The following is a 15,243-nucleotide window of genomic DNA, read 5'->3' on the forward strand; positions in this document are numbered from 1 at the left end:
TTCCAAAATGAGCAATTAGATGCTTAACATGAGTAAAAATAACAATAACACAACGTAAAAATACACTGATGTACTGTTAGATACTATTGTCACTGCTTAGTGCAAACCATGTAATATCAGCTTTTCATGAATCCTGATAAACAGCTGTGCTTTCAGTTTTCTAGCAATGCATTTTTCATCGGGAGAGTTTTCTTAACCTGAAAAGTTGAATTTAATTCTTATAGTTTTTTTCCTGAAAAAGTTGCTTTTGTTGAACTATGATAAGTAAGAGTACAGAAGTATTCAAAGCAGTATTCTTACGGTATAGAAATACAGAGTCTTATATGCATGTAGTGTTTTAATGTTGTAACTTATAAAGTGGAGCTATTTTTAGTTACTTTCTATTCTTCTGGTAGGTTGTTTATTTTAGATTATTACATCATAGTTTAAAAACTGATCATATGTTGAAATATGGTAAAAGTGAAAGTCAACCTTAGTACTTACTCGACCTTGAGTAAGGTCTTAAAGTAACTGCTATTAAATGTACTTGAGTATCAAAAGTAGGCCTACAAGTTACATTAATGTGTATACTGTGTACTGTGGGTCATCAATTATTGGATCTGGTATTCAGCATGTCTTTGATTATTGGATTATTTTAAAATCCAATTGCAGATGTAAAAAATGAATTTAAAGGGTAACTTCACCAATTGTTCACATTATCAGTAACCCTAACCCTTCAGTGGCTCCAGAGGAAGCTGCATGTAATCTCATAAATTACCTCCTGTGATGTCACTCTGCCTAAATTGCATTGTGGGTAATATAGCCGCCAGGTTTTGAAAAGGAAGAAGAATGCATTGAATAAAAAAGGGCCAAATGGCAAAGACCTGATCTGGTATTTGATTTTTAATGGTATTTGACGATGCAGGCATTAGAATGGCGTACCCCGCCACTCCTCCAATATGAGCTTGGATTGACTCCAGCTCCCTGCAACCCAGCAATGGATATGTGGTTACAGATGATGGCTGGAAAGAGACTCAACAATCAACTGCAGGGAGTTACATAGTGTTGCTTTAACTAACCAGTAGGAATGCTAGAATGTAGGTGAACCCAAGCCGGTGTGACAGGAAATAAAACAGGTCAGAGGGAGGTTAATCAAGCTCAGCCTGCTCATGAGAAAGTGTAATTAATACAAGATGAGTAAAGACGCCTGTGTCGGTGTGTCATGGGAGTGACTAGTGACTAGTCACCATGCTGCCAAGTTAACCTTCCAGCACCGCACACAGGGAACTGAACCTATCTGGTTAAGGTTGTAGAAATACTGTTTTCAAATGGAGGCAGACAGAAAGCAAACACACATCAGAATCAGAAACGGGTTTATTGCCAAGTAGGATTTCACATAAAGACTTTGCCTTTGTGTCAAAATATAGAAAGATAAAAAAGATATAGAAAACAGTAAATGACAATATATAATAAAAATGTAAAATATATTCATTGTGAAACGTGATAGAATGGTCACAAATTTTGAACACAACACAATACATTAGATTTGGAGAGATTATTAAATAATGATATATAATAAAAACTTAATGTAAATGTAACTTGTGATGTCCATGCGCAGGGATGAGAGTCAGTATCAGTGGGCGTCCAGGACCTTGTTGATGAGGCCGGCTGCAGTCAGGCAAAAACTGTTTTTGTGGCATGATGAGGCTTCGGTGTTGATGGACCGCAGCCTCTTTGCTGGGGGGCAGTGTTTGTGTCCTGGGTGGAAGGGGTTGGCCATAATCTTTCCCGCTATAGCCTCAGGAGCCTGGAGGCTGTGAAGGGTCGCTCATAATCTTTCCTGCTCGCTGCAGGATCTTGGAGGCATCCCGGAAGGACGGATGATTGCAGAGCTGACGATAAGCTTCAGTCGGCCCTTGTCCTTGGCAGTGGCAGGAGCGTACCGCTTGATTCTTAGTTGCTAAATTGTCTCACATAGTTGTATTACAGCTTTCAGCTTTTTAAGGCCCTAAAAAACTATTTCTCAATCAGCCTTTGTGTGTTAAAATCTTAATGAATAACAAGGTGTTTTACTTTAATTTTTAATTAACTTTAATCGTTGCTTATTTAGTCATGACTATTTACTGTTTTTAAAAAATACTTAGGATTTAAAAGGTTTCCAGTGTCTCTGCTTGAGTTTACAAAGCAAATTAAAAGTAAATAAAAAGACACACAAAGGCAGAAAATCAGAACACCATGAAAAAAAAAATATATAAAATATAATTAGCATAAAACAAACAGAAGCACTGCATTAAAAATAAAGATAAAGCACAACAGGAAACGATTATAGCAATATAAAATACAAAAAACCCCATTAACTATTCATAAGTTTAAAGCTAACACAATATAATTACACGTTTTATTGCAAAACATTCATCCTGTGTCCCAGAGGGCCTGTATTTACTTCTTTATTTAACCTTATTATCTTTACTTTCCTCAGCGGGGTGAATGGAGGAATCGTTTATGGTTATTTAATGAAGGTCCGAACAGGTACAGTAACAGAAAAAAAGTGTTTATATTAGATGTGTCATGAGAGAAGAGTTTGCATAATCCCTGTCTGGACATTCCTTCTTGTCCGGCTTGACCAAGCAAAGATAACTGTGCTGCCTATATATAGCCTTGGGGTCGGGAAAACCATTGTTAATTAAAATAAAACTATCTATATTTAGACCAGACAAAGACCTGTGCTAACAGTAAACTCTGCCAATGGGTTATTTCTCAGTGAGTCTGCAGGAAAGGGAAAATTAGGCAGCCGGATGAAAATGCAGCAAGCTCATTGAAAGTGTCTGAGTTAGCTTCCTCTGCCAGCAGCCCTGAACAATACTTCCCCTCTAACTGGCTGCTTTGTTCGACACGCAGCTCTGAGTGTCAACGCCGGGTCACCTCCGCCTGAAATAATGAGCCGCTCCCCTGCTTCTTCTATTGAAACAGTCTTAAAGGCCTTTTAGGGAGAGAAGAACTTCCTACGAGCAAATTGCTCGGAAATGGGGCATGCAGCAGTGTAGGCTAAGCAGATTCTGTGAGGAAGAAAAGCCCGTTATCCATCGTTTTTGGTATTGTAGGCATTAAATTGGCTTCAAGTGTAGAGGTGAAAACGAGTTCACAATTTCTCCTGACACTATGGAGTGTGTTGATTCAAGACAGTATAACGGAGGTAATACAATCTAACACTGCCATTAAAGCAACTACATTTACACTAACGTATAAGACCACAATTTAAAGATGTATGTTTCTATCAAATGATGTGCTGCAACACGTTACACGGTTAGTTTAAGGGGCTCTATGTAACAATTTATAGCCATTTACATGTTTTAATCACTTATTATGGACGTACTCAGTGCTTGGTTAAGAAATGGAGTCCGCTAACATAAACTAACGATGTTCCAGAGCGTGGGTATGTGGATGTTTTAGCAAGCGGTGGGTTTACTGGGACAACTCTCGCTCACAGTCCGCTGCATCAGCTCCACCGCTTGCTGTTAAACAACTGCGAGAAAAACACAAGCACACCAGACAGCATCTGAACATACAGTTAGCATTAGGTTTAGAAGCTGTTCTCATTTATATTCAAGTGCACCAATCTGGAAGCTCAAAGCACCAGCAGCTGTCGAATCAGAGCAGATTGGCCTTTTTGGGAGGGGGACGTAAGAAGAACTGGGCTAAATCTGACCATTTCAGAGTGTAAATTATTATTATTATTACTATTATTATTGTCATTATCATTAGTATTATTATACTGGTTCACAGTCTATCAACATCGCATTGTATTTGGAGTAAAAAAGGTATTTTATGTAACATATAAAGAAGAAGAAAAACGGTGCATACTGTACGACTCATTTTTCTTCTTCACAAACCCAAATGCAGGCTGAAGAGCTGACCTTGTGCTATAGCAAAAAGCCACTTTGCTTTGTCCGATGCACAATATCATTCAGAGCCATGAGTAGGGTGAAGTTCAGAGCCTGGAGAGCAGACGGCCTATTTTCTCTCCTGGGTCAGTGTTTTTCAGGACATTGTGGCCCAAATTTGTTCCAGTCCTGATCCAGTGAAGCCTTCCTTGTTGAAGATCCTTGATATGATGTAAACATGTTTTCAAAAGCAGTCGCTCGTCACTTGTTTCATAACAGGACAAAAAACATGTTATTGTCATTCATATCACTGTCGTGCTTTTTCCATTTCCAGATGCGGTGTTTGATCATTGCATATATTGGACAGCATTGTGAAAATCCAACACTTACCCTCCTTATTAATAGAAATGTACTTTTCATAATGCAGTGTGAGGAAATTTGCATTTAAATTACAGAACTGCTGGATCTAAAGTAAATGTCTTGTTGACTTTGCTCATAATTGCTGCGTGGATGTTCACATCTCATTCAACTATGCAAATGTTGGCTGTTGACACACTTTCCTTTAAAAGCTTACCCACTAACCCCAAAGATAATGACACTGTTAGCTAATGAACACCCCGTTATTATTACCTGTATGATTCTCGCCCAGTGGCTCAAGTAAAGATGTGAGGATGTTATATCACCAGAACTTCTGTATTATCTAACAACGCAATTGGATCCTTATGTGTACTCATTGTGTCACTTATTGTGTCCATTGACACAGGCACACCCACAGCCTCATCAACAGCTTCTGACTGTGTGGGTATTATATGTGTCATTACAGTCATTACTGACTCTTCAGGGTTAGTCAACAAAGGCACACACACACACACACACACACACACACACACACACACGCACACACACAATGAAAACTTTCTTTGGCTTATAGAGGATAGTCAGCCCACATTGTGATAACACCGCTCACATTATGAATTTAGGTCATAAACTGTTGTCCATAAACTGGGTCAGTGGAACAACATGAAGCTGACATTTCATTTTCTGCCTCTGTTTATCTCTTAGAGTCAGCAGAATTGGCCCAGAAATGCAGCACCTCAAATTAGTGTCTGTGTTTAGAAGCAGACTAAAATAACAGGCTGCATCGGGGTGTTGATGTTTCCAAATTGTTTTAAATAATGTAATATCATTTTCAACTCATTGTCACTGGAATCCATTTTTTAAGAAGCTAAATAGACTGCAACTCTGGAGCCTTCGGATGTGGGAGCAGAGAAGAGGATGCTACATGAACCGTTGCAGCAGCTGAAATCAATATTATTATATATTAATATAATATTATATATATTAATGTATTCACAACGTTGAGTCAACGAGACAGTTAAACTATTAGTTCTGTAAAAGGAAGAAACTTGATAATAGAAGGTGTAGAGTTTTATTTTCTGCTTAATAATAATAAAAAAGTTGTTAGAATAATTCCTGTTCTTATCAGGGATGATATGCTTTACTATCAGATTATGACTTCTTGTTATATTACAAGACAGGACGGACTGGGGCTCAGTGTTAGCGTGCTAACTTCTTTGGCAAAACATCAAAATGGTAATGTCTTCACATTCTATTGAGAATTTCAGGTTTAGATTAAATTCTTAGGTACATATTGCATCACTGACAATAAATTACATGACCTCGCTATTTTTAGAGAAAAAAAATTCTTAAAAGACAACCTTTTGCAACTTGCCCAGCAACAAACTGCACAGAGTAGCAACATAAGCAAATAGCTAGTGAATACAGTGGAGCATTGCAGCTAAGGAGACAGATGTTCACTGTGTTGGTGAAGACGGAAGCAGAAACATACCGGACTTACATTCTTAGGTGGACTCTAAATAAATGATCTGTAAATAAGCAGGTGTTGGCGAATATGCTAGCCATATCAACACTATGAGGTGATTGGCTAATGAGTTAGCATTGTGTTTACCTGCTGGTCCAGCTGGTCATTTATTATGTCAAACCTGTGTCCATTTGTTGGTTGGTTTGCAGGATTACACAAAAACTACAGAACAGATTTCAGTGGAACCTGGACAGATGATGGGTCTCAGCCCAGAATAGATCCCATTAACTGTTGGTGTGGATCCGGATAAAGATATCCAAGAATTCGTTCTCACTTTCTTTAACATTGTGAGATAGGGCATTTTTTTTGACATTTCTGTCAATTTATCCGGGGAATAATGACTGGACCTTGATGGAAAGAAAAATCAGGTGTATTTAGGTGGCTGGTATGTATGAGTGAGTACAATGTGATGCAAATCCAAATATAAATCCCAGATATAGTGGTTATAAATATATTGGGCTTCATTGAACAAAAGATTTTTTTTATTGCAGGGCACAAAGAAGAAAGATCTATACCCTGTTTGGCTCCAAATAAATAATAAATTCTTGACAAGTGCTCAACCAGTCTGTTGATACACACTAAACCTAAAAACCAAAAGGTACAATCCATATATAAATATCAAAAGTAGGTCCATCATTAAAAGTGAGAACACCAGATTAGAGCCTTGTGCTGTTGTTCTCAAAAAAGAAAACAAAAAAACCCTACTTTCTTTACCATGGCAGTATTTTTATCACTTCTCCTGAACCTTGACACACTTTCAGCCCTGCACACTAACAGGCTGCCCAGAAACAGACTGAAGCAAGCTGTTTGTGCAGTTTGAAGCTTCAGCACAGCGAGGTCTCTGTTTACTGAACTTTCGTGGAAAAACATTAGCTGAGAGCTTTCAGAGAGGGCGAATTAAGAAGTCTCTCATACGTATCTACTTGATCTTCTGTCAGTTAAAGAAATAAAAATCCTCATATGAAGGCTGTGTTGATTATCTTTGCTTGAAGGGCTGACTGTAAACTCATCTCACTGGAAATTGATTAATGCCCAATGATTCTTGCTGTGTGTACAAATGTTGATATTTACGCACTGGGGTCTGACACCGCTTCCTGCCCCACTCTGCATGTGATGACTTCCATCCGGTTAGTGTCTGGTTTCTGGAAGGGTCTTTCATATGCGGGAAGTACACAGCCGCATGGAATTCCCAGTTAGACTTTCCATTTCCCAGCCAGACTGACCCCAGCCTTTATCTGGAAGTCTTCCAAAAACAACTGTTTCCTCCGTCTTCCCCACTTCTCCTCCTCCAACTAAAGCTCACATGGGTATTTGACATGTTGAGCCTGCAGCCAGCAGAGTTTCAAGTCATAATGAAGAAAAGTGTAAACACAGGACATTTACTGGACCACCTCCAGTGTCTTTTTAGCGATGTGCTGTGTTCAGGCTGCGGCAACAGTTCAAGTGGCACCATCTGGCAGTGGACAGAGAAGCCATGATCTGCATATTCACTCAGCCAGCTATCTGACGGAGCAGGTGGAGGCTTATCTAATGCATCCCAACTAAGAAGCCTTGCCAATGGCCACCAGTGGTGCACATGATCCTATCTGTGTATTATCAAATGTCAGCTGGCCATCAAACATCTGGAGATGCAGTAACAAGGATGGTAAATCAATGTTAACAAGCCTCTGCTTCGGTGGAATATCAATGACTGCAGTGCATCCAGAGCTGCTGGATACACCCATCTGTCTCAGAAGCTTTCTGTACCTGTCAGCTACTAAAACTGAATGTATTTTTAATTCTGACACACAGGCTTTTATAAATACATGCATGAGTTGTTTTTCACCCATCTGGTATCAAGCTGCACGAGTTTGCTCTTGTTATATGAAGACAAAATCACGTGGACAGATTCAAACTTGATCAACTCCTGTAGCTTTGTGATTCATTATAAACGCGTCTTCCTTCGGGATTACACAGTTTTCTTTATTTTTTTTTTCACACACTGTGACGCGTTTGGTAAGAGCTTCTTAGAATAATTATAGAGGGCAGTCAGAAAAGTGGTTTTATTTTTCCAAAGAAATCTCTGCAGGAGGCTAATAAGTTTGCCCTCGCTAGCACCAAAACAAATATGCCCCAGAGCAGGGCTAGCGATGCGCCAGCAGGACGTTGGGAGGCACACGGCTAATTGGGTACATTGCCAGAAATCCAGCAGCAGGCAAGGGAGAGTCTGTTTTATGGGAAATATCAGGGACACTATGCACCACTAACATGTCTTCTCTTATTCTGTTATATGGCTGCCTTGTGAGACAATAGGGTGTGTGGGAACAGAAGGTTAATGAGGTGCCGGTACACAAGACAGAAATGTTACATCAGTGTGATGAGGGCGCCGGCGTCTTCTCCATATATCATTTATTAAATTCAGCTGCACAGCTTCGACATCATGTCACCATGTTCTTTTCAAACAATAAAGGTAAGTGACAAATAAGACAAAAGGTCAAACATGAAAAGAAAATGTAGCAAATCAAAGAATATAAATGTTAATAATTAAGTAGTTACTCATAGGGAATGCAATGTTGTTACTAAGCAACAATTCCTTAATAATGCAATAAGATGCCTGACTTCAAAAGGAAGAGAGCGCGCATGAGTGTGATTGAGGTTGATCACTGCAATAACACACATCAGTAATGTCATTATGTCGGTTTCAACAAGCAACATGTGTTTTTCTCTCTTTTTCCATTACAACAGTCTAAGTAAATGTTTGTCTGCTTTTAAGCGCCAAGGCTTTTCAGAGGACGCGTGAAGAATATTCTGGGACGGACCTGTTGGAAGTAACCGTGCAAACAAATGTGCTGAGAGACCCGACTGCTGGGCAACACTTGAGGGGGGGGAATCTTCACCGAACTCTTCTCAGAAACACACTGAGTGTGGACTGTTAGAACGAGACTCTGCAATAAGCCGGGTCTATTAATGATTAACAATATTAATGCACAGACAGATTCACAAATGTTTTCCATCCTTTTTATGTAAATGACATGTAGACTCAACTGTGTTATTTAATGTGATCAAACAGAATTACATCTGCACAGTCTGTTATCATGAATTAGAACTGGAGGACAGGACGAGAACAGCTGCCCAGTCTCATAGCTGCTCTCCACAGGTTAGTGCTAATCCTTGTTGTACATAAGTAAATATGTTTGCATTATTCACACGTGCAATCTTGTCAATAATCTATTAGCATCATATAGCTAACTTGTTAACTAACACTAGTGTTAAATGCCACATCGCGACTTTAGCAATCATGCTAACATGCTCAAAATTACAAAGCTAACATGTTAATGTTCAGCAGGTATAATGATCTAAAGAAAAGTAACGGGATTTGTAACATTCCTGTTGCACATAAATTGACATTGAACATAAATGTCCGGACCAAATTTCATGTTCAACCATCGCATTGTTTTTGAGACATTTCACAGAAATCTTGCAAAAAACAAATACTAACCTGGTGGTGGTGCAAGTGGAAAAGTGGCTGAACAAGACATTTTCTGGTAAATCTGAATTCATAGACTCTTTAGATTGAAAGTAACACTATGTAGAAAGAGGAAAATTCCCCACTGAAGGTTTCAATATTGAAAAATAATGAATAATAAACGTCACGTTTGTGGTAGGCATTCATTTATTTATTAATTCTGTGTAATCTCTGCACATAATCCTGGTGGGATCCATAATTTGGACTATCTTCCCCCAACAAGTGAGCCCTACATGCTTTGCACAGGAAACAGCTCACCTCTCATGGAAAATGAACCAAAGTGGGTTTGGTTATTCGGCATGCTTGTCCTTGTCGGAGCTTCTCAGTCAGACTGCGTCCACAACAGCTTGCTTCAGGCCTGCTGGGAGTCCAGGAGAAGTTCAGAGAGAATTAATGTGCAGTGTGATTGTTTCTTCAGAGAACTGAGCTGTGAGCGCTGCTGATGGCTGAGACAGAAGCTCAAAGGGTGCAAAGAGTGTGTTGGATCCTTTTCATTGCTATGCAGCACAGAGGACAACAACGAGATGGTATCTGATTAGCATTATCGCTAACCTGAAGTAACAAAAGGGACTGAAATGTTGTGAAATATGTAAATGACCTAAGGAAAGATAGGGAGGGTGGCTTCCAGATCTTCTTCCCTATAGGTAGCATTAATTTAAAGGTATTTTTGCATTGATAAAGCTTATGTTGTGTTATATGTGACTACCTCCATATGACGCCTTGTCAAAAACAAGGAAAGTAAATAAAGATAAGACACCTTCCACTGTATATGATTAGAGCTTATCAGTATTTGACTGCAGAATATCCAAATAATTCAAGCTGAAGAGACAGCAAAGGTAATAACATCTAAACTTCATGCGCTGGCTGCAGATTAAAGTTGAAGTCACAACTGTACTTTCTGCCTGCCTGAGCTTTGGGTTCCTAAGGGACTCCAGTGGATCTGTTGACTGTAATCAGTTGTTGCAGGGAGCACATCCGTACCCCAAAGTGCAGTTTGTTTGACTACTGTGAGTGCTCCCTACCTTGCTCAAGCACGGTACACTTTCGTGGCTCTGGCATGGGTGGAAGAGGTGTGCTTCATTACGGTATGGTTGCTCATGCAGAAGCACAAGCACGGGTGAGCAACGTGGACATGGCGTATAATCATGCATATTATGCCGCCCTGCGTAATCAAGAACTCCAGGAATGTGAGAGGGCCGTCTCAGACCAAAACGACACAAAATAAGCCACAAAAACGTCAGTAAAGTTAGTCATGTTCTCTCTGTTGTTCTCCATTGTGCTGCCACAGCGCTCTGACATGGTGTTGTATGTATAAGAGGTAACTGTACTCAGGCCCGGACTGGGGAGGGGGGACAAATGTGCTTCAGTGTGCTTCAAGTGTGAATCTCAGGTCAGAGGGAGAGATCGACAGGCCTGACTGACAGATGTCAAGAGGCAGGTTAACTTTGCTATTTTTACATTTCAAGGTCCGACCCTTCAGGTGCGCAATTTAGAAAATGGAGAAAATGGGAGGAGGAAAAGAAATCCAGATATAGAGGTATGTCGTCTTTTATATCATTAAAAACAATACTTGTTTACAATACAATACATTTTTTCTAGCTAGCTTAATCTAAAATAAGAAAACTAGCTAATAATGTGAGCTAATGAAGCTATGTTAGCTGCTAAGAACGTTTATGAATCCAAATCCTAATCTCGCCTAGGGCACAAAGAAAAGGCACAAAATGGCTGGAGCCGGTCCTGCGTATTGCGTGTAATGTGTCATCAATCATGCAGGCAGGCGGTTGACAACATCTGCTGCTATGCTGAATACTGCTAAATGAAGGTTTAGTGCTGCTGGAGGATGTTTGTGGTGCCGAAGACAAAACAGGTCTAATGTCCATAAAAATTTAGGCTGGATGTGACTAAATCCTGGAACCCACAAAGAATGTCAACTATCTCTCACCTGCTCTTTGGATTTCAGGAGGTATTTTTTCAACCTAAAGAAAAATAAAGTTGGTGTTGACATATATTTTTCAATATGAAATGCAGTATGAACAACAGACACGGTGAAGAAACCCACTACTGTCAACAGGGACCTGAGAGCCTAGTTGGCCTTCAAGTGCTCAGCATTGTATACCGTATGTGTGTAGATGCTTTGTTTCCAGCCTCTGTAGCTTCTCCTGCAGAGCCGATGTGAAGAGGATTCCATTATATGTTATGTGGCCGATCGAGGTTATGCAGTCAGGAGAACCTTTTGAATTCAGGTTAAGGATGGACAACCGTTCACAGTAACATGGAAAGCGGCTATTTAAAGATTTAACCAGTTGATTTCATTGGAGCAACAAGAAAGCAGCTATCCATCTCATTCCAAGCCTTGTCCTAGTTTCTTAACCAGACCCGGTGCTCTCCATGGTAACACGACACTAACTCTTGCTCTTCCAGTGATTGGTACCCATTGGTACCCTAACCTAGATGACATATTTTTTTATGCCATCCTGGAAGTTAACATCGCCCTGGTTCCCTCGAGTTTAGGATTTACGATGAAGTTTATGATACTTACATGTTTTGTGCAGCAAGTAAAAAGCTAATATGAAGGTATAGACAGACTACATTGCGGTTGCATGACTTAAACGTCACCACCACTAAGTGTCTCACTTCACAATTACTGTACACATTTTCTATAAACTAAATCAATGTACAGGTTGTTAAGTTAAAGTTAGAATAGTTTGCAACGGAAGTCGGCAAAGACAGACTTGTGAGTAGATGAGTCTCTGTGTTCTGCGTGATGACGTTTAATGTCCCCATATGTCATTTAATGACATATTTTAAGGGTAAATATCTTAAACCTGTGGTAACCACACACCTTGTTTCAGGCATTTAACAGAAAACTCATTGACTCTGAGACGAGAGAACAGGAAGTGAAAAAATGCTAACTGACTCCAGGTTGGAGGACTCATTATTACAGCTCTCTAGAGCTTGGCCCACTTAGCTAACACTTCTAAAGCCTTGAAAGTGTTGCTGTTGCATCAGTTCAGTCAAGAACACTCTCGTCACAGGTTTAACCATTTATTGCAACACATGGAATACAGTTATGTTTGGCGCTGACGGCTCTGCTCTTAAGATGCTCCCTGAATTGACCAGGGAGCATGCTAAACCAAAACAGGGAGCATCATGAAGAAAATCCCCCAGGGTAGACAAGACTGAGCCATGAGGAAGACAGTACTTATACTGTTGGCAGGCTGTCAGCTGATTACATCTGGGGTGTATGACTTCCATGTCCTGCATGAACTAACGCTAAGCTTCATTCAGCATCATACTTTGTTACTCACACTAGTTCCGCCGAGCACAGGAGGTGTCACCCATAATCGTCTCCCCAAGAGACTTATGGCTAGTCTAAACAATAGAGTAATCTGACCTCCAATACATCTAGCTACAAGAACTGTAAGTAGGCGGTAACGCAGTAATAAAAGTCGAGGGATAAAACAAGCCAACATGTAAAGCATTTCAGTATTGCTTAAATTCAGGATGATGTGTGAATATCAGCACTTCCAGATCAATGTTTAATCATGCTAGCAGCAGCTGGGGATGGCATTGTTGGAATCAGGTCAAAGGTAGTTAATACACAATAAAACACTTTAAACTTCTCAAAATCTCAAAAACCACAGATTTACTTTTTGTAACATACTAAACTAAGATGGTAAAATTGTCAACCTCAAAGAGCTGCTAGCGTGGTAGTAGATTCATTTTTCCATCATTGTGTAGTCTTCTGTGGTAAGTCAAGAATAAACTCTGCCTTACATCTTTCTCTTTAATATGATGGTTTATTTAACCAGAGAAATGTTATGACAGAACATAATGAATATGCAGCTTCGAGTGATTCAAGTTTTTCATCATTGCAAAAAAGGGCATAATATAGTAGCTCACATTACTGTACGTGTATCTGCAGTTGTTAACACACTGTTGTTTGATACCAACAATGACTCAGTGATGACTTTCCCAGCATCTGACGTCAAAACTCACTGACTCTCAACCTGAATTTCAAGAGAGTTAGGACAAAGCAGCACTTATATAACAGTGTAACTTTTCCACTGTCCACCTCACCTTTCTCTTACGTCTCTTAATGTTGGCCACAGGAGCAGAGGGCGCTGTGCCAGCAGGATGAGACAATTACGATAAAGGTTGTAGGTGATTTAATGGTCCTTTAATTATCATTGATTCTCAATTTGCATTGTCTTATGAATGCAATTAAAATGACAAATCAACCTGATTATCTTCCTTTTTGGGTCGTCTCTGAAATCCTCCCACTTGTGTTGGCGGCTCCAACCTAAAGTAATCCTTTCAAGACAAAATGTTTCACATGAAGAGTGGAGGTGGTGGAAAAAGGTAGCTTGCTGCGTGTGCATAATGACAGTTTCACAGTACGCCATCTTTGATTGGAGGTATTAGAAGGCCACGGCACGTACTGCTCAACATTCAGATTAAATGCTTTAAAACACCTCAAGGCTGCTGAATGCCAGCGTGAAACATCCACCCACATAGCAACCGGCGCGCCGCTCGGTTTCAGAGACTCAGACACACTGGCTGTCTAAACCTGCAGTGACTCACAGGTAAACCTTTTTTTTCTCTTCAGAGTCCAGATGACAAAAATGACTAAATATGGATGAAAGATTGCAGGTAAGCAGTTAATGTGTGAAAGATGTCATGTTAGTGACACAGTAACCCGACTGATCAGGACGAGTTAAGCACTAACGCTGAGGATTCTCTCTGACATCTTGCACCTTTCATCCTTTTTTTTAACGCACTTCAGTTTTAAAGGGCCTAAACAGGAACGCCATTATGCAGCCTAATTAGACACTCAGCAATAGTCTGATGACCTTGTAATGATTTTTTTAAAATCCTACTCAACCAATTAGCACAGATGTCTATTAATAGTAAATGTATTACTGTTAATCTTTTAACAAAAAGCTACATATTGCTGTAAAAAGAAAGTGTTTTTGATCCTACTCAACGTTAGTCTGAATGTGTCTGAGATTTTAAGATGTTTTCAGTCATTCATCAGATCAATTCAGGGTTTTAGTGCTGACAAGACTTAAAGTTACTTTTGATAATAGAGTTAATATCAGTTACTTTTACCACAAGTACCTTGTGTCCATAATTGCAGATTATGTTAAATGTTTTTTCTACATGACCTTAGTTTTGGATTTGATCATTTTATGTTACATGTAAAACGTAAACAGGCTCATTCACAAACTGTGTGAATATGGTGATTGTTTTCGGTCTTCAGTACTCAAAGGAAGTTATAAAAAGAGACCATTAAAGGGTTAATGTAGTTCTGAAAATGACCCCAAATTTCTCAAAACACCCACAATGGGATATTTATACTTTTTTATTCAATGTGGCTTTTAGAGTTGCTATAAATTTCCCATTATATGAATCAAAGCTTTTAGAGGCTGACAGTATTGCTGTTTGGGCGTCTTTCGTCATTTAACTGAGAGCGAATGTGACGGCGATGATCAACAAACTTCCCGTGTTGCAACATATTCCAGGCTCTGGGTTCCACTGCAAGCCGCATAGTCATGTGGGAATGTTGCGTCCCCACGGAGCGATACCATGCCTCACTCAATGAGAAAGCATTTGTCACATGAGTGCTAATATCTTCAATCTATCTACAAGATAAAACATTACGGAAATCACATCCGGCTTTTATCAGCGGTGGCTTCCCCTCTGAGGCAAGAGCATTCTTGGCAAGCCGACTGAAACCCCTGTGGGTTTATTTTCTACAACCAAAATACATTTCATAAGAAGCTTTGAGCAAATAAGATACTGGGAATGAACTAGAACTGAAAGATGCACCTGACATACAACAAAAGACGCCTGTCCTTTTACTTAGTGAGATAAGGCAGGTTTGCCCAATTTCCCCAAATGCCATCCTGGCACAAACAAACCTTTGACACATCAAACCATAGAAGCAAATCAAAACCTGCATGTCCTTTTGCTATCTTTTGCTCAAAAGCATC

This window comes from Pagrus pagrus (genome assembly GCF_965226575.1).
Source record: "Pagrus pagrus genome assembly, chromosome: 12".
In the NCBI taxonomy this organism is placed as follows: Eukaryota; Metazoa; Chordata; class Actinopteri; order Spariformes; family Sparidae; genus Pagrus; species Pagrus pagrus.